General features: G+C 36.5%; 2 non-coding genes across 2 annotated transcripts; both read right to left on the reverse strand.

The window, feature by feature from the left end:
- Positions 1 to 487: 487 nt before the first annotated feature.
- LOC148570230 (small nucleolar RNA R71) lies at positions 488 to 595 on the reverse strand. The gene has a single exon (XR_015880280.1). It is a non-coding gene; the product is annotated as a small nucleolar RNA R71 (small nucleolar RNA).
- Positions 596 to 7,510: 6,915 nt separating this feature from the next.
- On the reverse strand, positions 7,511 to 7,618 carry LOC148570231 (small nucleolar RNA R71). The gene has a single exon (XR_015908617.1). It is a non-coding gene; the product is annotated as a small nucleolar RNA R71 (small nucleolar RNA).
- Between the last annotated feature and the right edge of the window lie 787 nt (positions 7,619 to 8,405).

An 8,405-nucleotide genomic window follows, 5' to 3' on the forward strand; every position in this document is an offset into this window, starting at 1 on the left:
ACCTGAAAGGACTCTGAAAAGAAAACTAAGAGAAGTTAAAATACAACAATCCAGAGACAACCTTACAGGAATTTTCGAACAGGAAGAGGAGATGGCAGCCGAAAATAATAATAATGCAAGGAGGATGCTTGGTGACTTTACTGCACCTAATTCCAATTTACATGGAAGAAGCATCTCCATCCCTACCATTGGAGCAAAAAATTTTGAGCTGAAACCTCAATTAGTTTCTCTGATGCAGCAGAACTGCAAGTTTCATGGACTTCCATCTGAAGATCCTTTTCAGTTCTTAACTGAATTTTTGCAGATCTGTGATACAGTTAAGACTAATGGAGTAGATCCTGAAGTCTACAGGCTCATGCTTTTCCCTTTTACTGTAAGAGACAGAGCTAGAATATGGTTGGATTCTATACCCAAGGATAGCCTGAACTCTTGGGATAAGCTGGTCAAGGCTTTCTTAGCCAAGTTCTTTCCTCTTCAAAAGCTGAGTAAGCTTAGAGTGGATGTTCAAACCTTCAGACAGAAAGAAGGTGAATCCCTCTATGAAGCTTGGGAGAGATACAAGAAACTGACCAAAAAGTGTCCTTCTGATATGCTTTCAGAATGGACCATACTGGATATATTCTATGATGGTCTGTCTGAATTAGCTAAAATGTCATTGGATATGGTGCACGAAATTACAATCACACTTTTGTAACTCCACACAACTAACCAGCAAGTGCACTGGGTCGTCCAAGTAATACCTTACGTGAGTAAGGGTCGATCCCACGGAGATTGTCGGCTTGAAGCAAGCTATGGTTATCTTGTAACTCTTAGTCAGGATATCAATAATTCTCAGATTTAATTGTAAAAAGTAAAAGAACATGAAATAAATACTTGTTATGCAGTAATGAAGAACAGGTTGAGGCTTTGGAGATGCTTTGTCTTCTGAACTTCTGCTTTCCTACTGTCTTCTTCTTCATGCACGCAAGACTCCTTCCATGGCAAGCTTTATGTTGGGCATCACCGTTGTCAATGGCTACATCCCGTCCTCTCAGTGAAAATGTTCCAAATGCGCTGTCACCGCACGGCTAATCATCTGTCGGTTCTCGATCATGTCGGAATAGGATCCATTGATCCTTTTGCGTCTATCACTACGCCCAAAAATCGCGAGTTTGAAGCTCGTCTCAGTCATCCCTTCCCAGATCTTACTCAGAATACCACAGACAAGGTTTAGACGTTCCGGATCTCAGGAATGACCGCCAATGATTCTAGCTTATACCACGAAGACTCTGATTTGAATCATGAGGCTAAGAGATATGCATTCAATCTAAGATAGAACGGAGGTGGTTGTCAGGCACGCGTTCATAGGTGAGAATGATGATGAGTGTCACGGATCATCACATTCATCAAGTTGAAGTGCGAATGGATATCTTAGAATGGAAGCAAGCGTAATAGAATGGAAAACAGTAGTAATTGCATTAATTCATGAAGAACAGCAGAGCTCCTCACCCCCAACAATGGGGTTTAGAGACTCATGCCGTAGAGAACACAACAAGAAACGTGTAAAGTATCATGAGGTACAAGATGAATCACTGAAAGTAGTATTTATAGTGAACTAGTGACCTAGGGTTACAGAAAATGAGTAAGCTAGGGTGTTTATTGTAAAAATCCACTTCCGAGGCCCACTTGGTGTGTGCTTGGGCTGAGCATTGAAGCTTTTATGTGTAGAGACATTTCCTGGAGTTAAACGCCAGCTTTTATGCCAGTTTGGGCGTTTAACTCCAGCTTTTGTGCCAGTTTTGGAGTTAAACGCCAGAATTCTTGAGCTGACTTGGAATGCCTGTTTGGGCCATCAAATCTCGGGCAAAGTATGGACTATTATATATTTCTGGAAAGCCCAAAATGTCTACTTTCCAACGCAATTATGAGCGCGCCAATTGGGCTTCTGTAGCTCCAGAAAAGCCACTTTGAGTGCAGGGAGGTCAGAATCCAACAGCATCTGCAGTCCTTTTTCAGCCTCTGAATCAGATTTTTGCTCAGGTCCCTCAATTTCAGCCAGAAAATACCTGAAATCACAGAAAAACACACAAACTCATAGTAAAGCCCACAAAAGTGATTTTTATTTAAAAACTAATAAAAATATAATAAAAACTAACTAAAATATACTAAAAACATACTAAAAACAATGCCAAAAAGCGTATGAATTATCCGCTCATCACAACACCAAACTTAAATTGTTGCTTGTCCCCAAGCAACTAAAAATCAAATAGGATAAAAAGAAGAGAATATACAATGAATTCCAAAAACATCTATGAAGATCAGTATTAATTAGATGAGCGGGGCTTTTAGCTTTTTGCCTCTGAACAGTTTTGGCATCTCACTTTATCCTTTGAAGTTCAGAATGATTGGCTTCTATAGGAACTCAGAATCCAGATAGTGTTATTGATTCTCCTAGTTAAGTATGTTGATTCTTGAACATAGTTACTTTATGAGTCTTGGCCGTGACCCTAAGCACTTTGTTTTCCAGTATTACCACCGGATACATAAATGCCACAGACACATAACTGGGTGAACCTTTTCAGATTGTGACTCAGCTTTGCTAAAGTCCCCAATTAGAGGTGTCCAGAGCTCTTAAGCACACTTTTTTTTTTGCTTTGGACCACGACTTTAACCACTCAGTCTCAAGTTTTCACTTGACACCTTCACGCCACAAGCACATGGTTAGGGACAGCTTGGTTTAGCCGCTTAGGCCAGGATTTTATTCCTTTAGGCCCTCCTATCCACTGATGCTCAAAGCCTTGGATCTTTTTTATCACCCTTGTCTTTTGGTTTAAAGGGGTATTGGCTTTTTCTGCTTACTTTTCTCTATTTTTTTTTGCATATATATATATATATATATATGCAAGCTTTCTATTCACTGCTTTTTCTTGCTTCAAGAATCAATTTTATGATTTTTCAGATCATCAAATAACATTTCTCCTTTTTCTTTCATTCTTTCAAGAGCCAACAATTTTAACATTCATAAACAATCAAATTCAAAAATATGCACTGTTCAAGCATTCATTCAGAGAACAAGAGTATTGCCACCACATCAAAATAATTAAACTGTTTTAAAACTCAAAATTCATGTACTTCTTTTTCTTTTTCAATTAAAAACACTTTTTATTTAAGAAAGGTGATGGATTCATAGGGCATTCATAGCTTTAAGACATAAACTCTAATTTTATTGATTATGGAATAAAAATAAGACTCAAAGATAAATATAAGAGCAGACCCATAATAATAGAAGACAGAAAATTAAAAGCAGAAAAATAAATGACTCTTAAAATAGACTCTTAATAATAAAGGTTATCACAGAGTTAGGACTCAACAACCTTGATTTTGAGAAGTTGATGCTCCCTCTTTTTGTGGGGTGCTTGGTCCTTCAAGGGAGAGCTTCTGGCGCTTCAGCTTCTGTAGCTCACGCCCCTGCTTCTCCTGTTCCTTCAGCAGCTTGCAGAGCATTGATGAGCGGATAATTTATACGCTTTTTGGCATTGTTTTTAGTATGTTTTTAGTAGAATCTGGTTACTTTTAAAGATGTTTTCATTAGTTTTTATGTTAAATTCACATTTCTGGACTTTACTATGAGTTTGTGTGTTTTTCTGTGATTTCAGGTATTTTCTGGCTGAAATTGAGGGATTTGAGCAAAAATCAGATTCAGAGGTTGAAGAAGGACTGCTGATGCTGTTGGATTCTGACCTCTCTGCATTCAAAGTAGATTTTCTGGAGCTACGGAACTCAAAATGGCACGCTTCCAATTGCGTTGGAAAGTAGACATCCAGGGCTTTCTATCAATGTATAATAGTCCATACTTTGAACGAATTTAAATGACATAAAAGGGCGTTGAACGCCAGTTCTATGCTGCTGTCTGGAGTTAAACGCCAGAAACAAGTCACAAACCAGAGTTGAACGCCAGAAATACGTTACAACCTGGCGTTCAACTCCAGAAAGAGTCTCTGCACGTGGAACATTCAAGCTCAGCCCAAGCACACACCAAGGGGGCCCCGGAAGTGGATTTATGCATCAATTACTTACTTCTGTAAACCCTAGTAGCTAGTTTATTATAAATAGGACTTTTTACTATTGTATTAGACATCTTTGGATTATCTTTTGATCTTTGGATCATCTTGGGACGTTTTGTTCTTAGATCATGAGGGCTGGCCATTCGGCCATGCCTGGACCTTTCACTTATGTATTTTTAACGGTAGAGTTTCTACACTCCATATATTAAGGTGTGGAGCTCTGCTGTTCCTCAAAGATTAATGCAAAGTACTACTATTTTTCTATTCAATTCAACTTATTCCGCTTCTAAGATATTCATTCGCACTTCAACCTGAATGTGATGAACGTGACAATCATCATCATTCCCTATGAACGCGTGCCTGACAACCACTTCCGTTCTACTTTAGATTAAATGAGTATCTCTTAGATCTCTTAATCAGAATCTTCGTGGTGTAAGTTAGATTGATGGCGGCATTCATGAGAATCTGGAAAGTCTAAACCTTGTCTGTGGTATTTCGAGTAGGATTCTGGGATTGAATGACTGTGACGAGCTTCAAACTCGCGATTGCTGGGCGTAGTGACAGACGCAAAAGGAGGGTGAATCCTATTCCAGCATGATCGGGAACCTCAGATGATTAGCCGTGCTGTGACAGAGTATTTGGACCATTTTCACAAGAGGAGGGGAAGTAACCATTGACAACGGTGATGCCCTTGCATAAAGCCAGCCATGGAAAGGAGTAGGACTGATTGGATGAAGACAGCAGGAAAGCAGAGGTTCAGAGGAACGAAAGCATCTCTATACGCTTATCTGAAATTCTCACCAATGACTTACATAAGTGTTTCTATCCCTATTTTCTGTTTAATTAGTATTATTTTCGAAAACTCCATAACTTATTTTATATCCGCCTGACTGAGATTCACAAGGTGACCATAGCTTGCTTCAAGCCGACAATCTCCGTGGGATCGACCCTTACTCACGTAAGGTTTATTACTTGGACGACCCAGTGCACTTGCTGGTTAGTTGTATCGAAGTTGTGACAAATTATGAATTGAGATTAGAGCACCAAGTTTTTGGAGCCATTACCAGAGATCACAATTTCGTGCACCAAGTTTTTGGCGCCGTTGCCAGGGATTGTTCGAGTTTGGACAACTGACGGTTCATCTTGTTGCTCAGATTAGGTAATTTTCTTTTTGTTTTATTTTCAAAAAATTTTTCAAAAACCTTTCAAAAATTTCTCCTTTGTTTTTGAAAAAGTTTTAAAATAAAAAAAATTGTTTTCAAAAATATATTTTTCTTCAAAATTTTTAAATGAATTCTAGTGTTTCATGAAGCATGTTGAAGCCTGGCTGGCTGTAGGGCATGTTAGGCGTGTCATGTTTGAGTTACATACTAAAGCTTGGCTGGCTATTAGGCCATGCCTGACCCTTTGATTGGAGCTTTAGACTAAAGAGCATAAGATTCCTGGAATTCATATTAAAAATTTTGGAATCCTTATTTTTCTTTTTCAAAATGATTTTCGAAAAATATAAAATAAAAATACAAAAAAATTCAAAAAAAAAATCATAAAATCATAAAAATAAAAAAAATATTTTGTGTTTCTTGTTTGAGTCTTGATTCAAGTTGAAAGTTTGGTGTCAATTGCATGTTCATCTTGCATTTTTGGAAAAATTCATGCATTCATGCTGTTCTTCATGATCTTCAAGTTGTTCTTGGTAAGTCTTCTTGTTTGATCTTGATGTTTTCTTGTTTTGCATCTTTTCTTGTTTTTCATGTGCATTTTTGCATCCATAGAGTCTAAACATGAAAGATTTCTAAGTTTGGTGTCTTGCATGTTTTCTTTGCATATAAAAATTTTCAAAAATAAGTCTTGATGTTCATCATGACATTCAAAGTGTTCTTGGTGTTTATCTTGACATTCATAGCATTCTTGCATGCATTCATTGTTTTGATCTAAAATTCTCATGCATTGAGTCTTTTCCATGTTTTTCTCTCTCATAATTAAAAATTCAAAAATAAAAAAAAATATCTTTCCCTTTTTCTCTCATAAAATTCAAAAATTTGAGTTGACTTTTTCAAAAATTTTTAAAATTTAGTTGTTTTTTTTTATGAGTCAAATCAAATTTTCAATTTAAAAATCTTATCTTTTTCAAAATCTTTTTAAAAAATCAAATCTTTTTCAATTTTCTTAGTTATTTTCGAAAATTTCAAAAATATTTTTCAAAAATCTTTTTCTTAATTTTATATCATAATTTTCGAAAATAACATCATCAATTAATGTTTTGATTCAAAAATTTCAAGTTTGTTACTTACTTGTTAAGAAAGACTCAAACTTTAAATTCTAGAATCATATCTTGTGATTTCTTGTGAATCAAGTCATTAATTGTGATTTTAAAAATCAAATCTTTTTCAAAAACTAATTTAAATCATATCTTTTCAAAAATACATTCTTATCTTATCTTTTTCAAAAATTTGATTTCAAAATATCTTTTCTAACTTCCTAACTTCTTATCTTTTCAAAATTTGTTTCAACTAACTAACTAACTTTTTGTTTGTTTCTTATCTTTTTCAAAACTACCTAACTAACTCTCTCTCTCTAATCTTCGAAAATATCTTCCCTCTTTTTCAAAAATTCTTTTTAATTAACTAATTATTTTAATTTTTGATTTTAATTTTCGAAAATTACTAACCTTTTTCAAAAACTATTTTCGAAAATCACTAACCCTTTTTCAAAAATAATTTTCGAAAATCCTTCTCCCTCATCTCCTTCTAATTATTTATTCATCTACTAACATTTCTCTTCATCTCACATCACTGCTCCTATCCTTACCCTTGTATTTGGATTCTTCATTCTTCTTCACCCTATTCCTTTTCTTCTTCCACTAACAATAAGGAACCTCTTTACTGTGACATAGAGGATTCCTCTTCTTTTCTTGTTCTCTTCTCTTTCTTATGAGCAGGAACAAGGAAAAAGGCATTCTTGTTGAAGCTGATCCAGAACCTGAAAGGACTCTGAAGAGGAAACTAAGAGAAGCTAAATTACAACAATCCAGAGATAACCTTATTGAAAATTTCGAACAAGTAAAGGAGATGGCAGCCGAACCCAACAACAATAATGCAAGGAGAATGCTTGGTGACTTTACTGTACCTAATTCCAATTTACATGGAAGAAGCATCTCCCTTCCTGCCATTGGAGCAAACAATTTTGAGCTGAAACCTCAATTAGTTTCTCTGATGCAGCAGAACTGCAAGTTTCATGGACTTCCATCTGAAGATCCTTTTCAGTTCTTAACTGAATTCTTGCAGATATGTCATACTGTTAAGACTAATGGAGTAGATCCTGAAGTCTACAGGCTCATGCTTTTCCCTTTTACTGTAAGAGACAGAGCTAGAGTATGGTTGGACTCTCAACCTAAGAATAGCTTAAACTCTTGGGATAAGCTGGTCAAGGCTTTCTTAGCCAAGTTCTTTCCTCCTCAAAAGCTGAGCAAGCTTAGAGTGGATGTTCAGACCTTCAGACAGAAGGAAGGTGAATCCCTCTATGAAGCTTGGGAAAGATACAAGTAGCTGACCAAAAAGTGTCCTTCTGACATGCTTTCAGAATGGACCATCCTGGATATATTCTATGATGGTTTATCTGAGCTATCAAAGATGTCATTGGATACTTCTGCAGGTGGATTCATTCACCTAAAGAAAACGCCTACAGAAGCTCAAGAACTCATTGACATGGTTGCTAATAACCAGTTCATGTACACTTCTGAGAGGAATCCTGTGAGTAATGGGACGCCTATGAAGAAGGGAGTTCTTGAAATTGATACTCTGAATGCCATATTGGCTCAGAATAAAATATTGACTCAGCAAGTCAATATGATTTTTCAGAGTCTGAATGGAATGCAAGCTGCATCCAACAGTACTCAAGAGGCATCTTCTGAAGAAGAAGCTTATGATCCTGAGAACCCTGCAATAGCAGAGGTGAATTACTTAGGTGAACCTTATGGAAACACCTATAATCCATCATGGAGAAATCATCCAAATCTCTCATGGAAGGATCAACAAAAGCCTCAACAAGGCTTTAATAATGGTGGAAGATACAGGTTTAACAATAGTAAACCTTTTCCATCATCCACTCAGCAACAGACAGAGAACTCTGAACAAAATACTTCTAATCTAGCAAACTTAGTCTCTGATCTATCTAAGGCCACTGTGAGTTTCATGAATGAAACAAGATCCTCCATTAGAAATTTGGAAGCACAAGTGGGCCAGCTGAGTAAAAGGATCACTGAAATTCCTCCTAGTACTCTCCCAAGCAATACAGAAGAAAATCCAAAAGGAGAGTGCAAGGCCATTGAATTGATCACCATGGCCGAACCTGTAAAGGAAGGAG

Source organism: Arachis ipaensis, chromosome B3, assembly GCF_059453495.1.
Source record: "Arachis ipaensis isolate K30076 ecotype BB chromosome B3, ASM5945349v1, whole genome shotgun sequence".
Taxonomy (NCBI): Eukaryota; Viridiplantae; Streptophyta; class Magnoliopsida; order Fabales; family Fabaceae; genus Arachis; species Arachis ipaensis.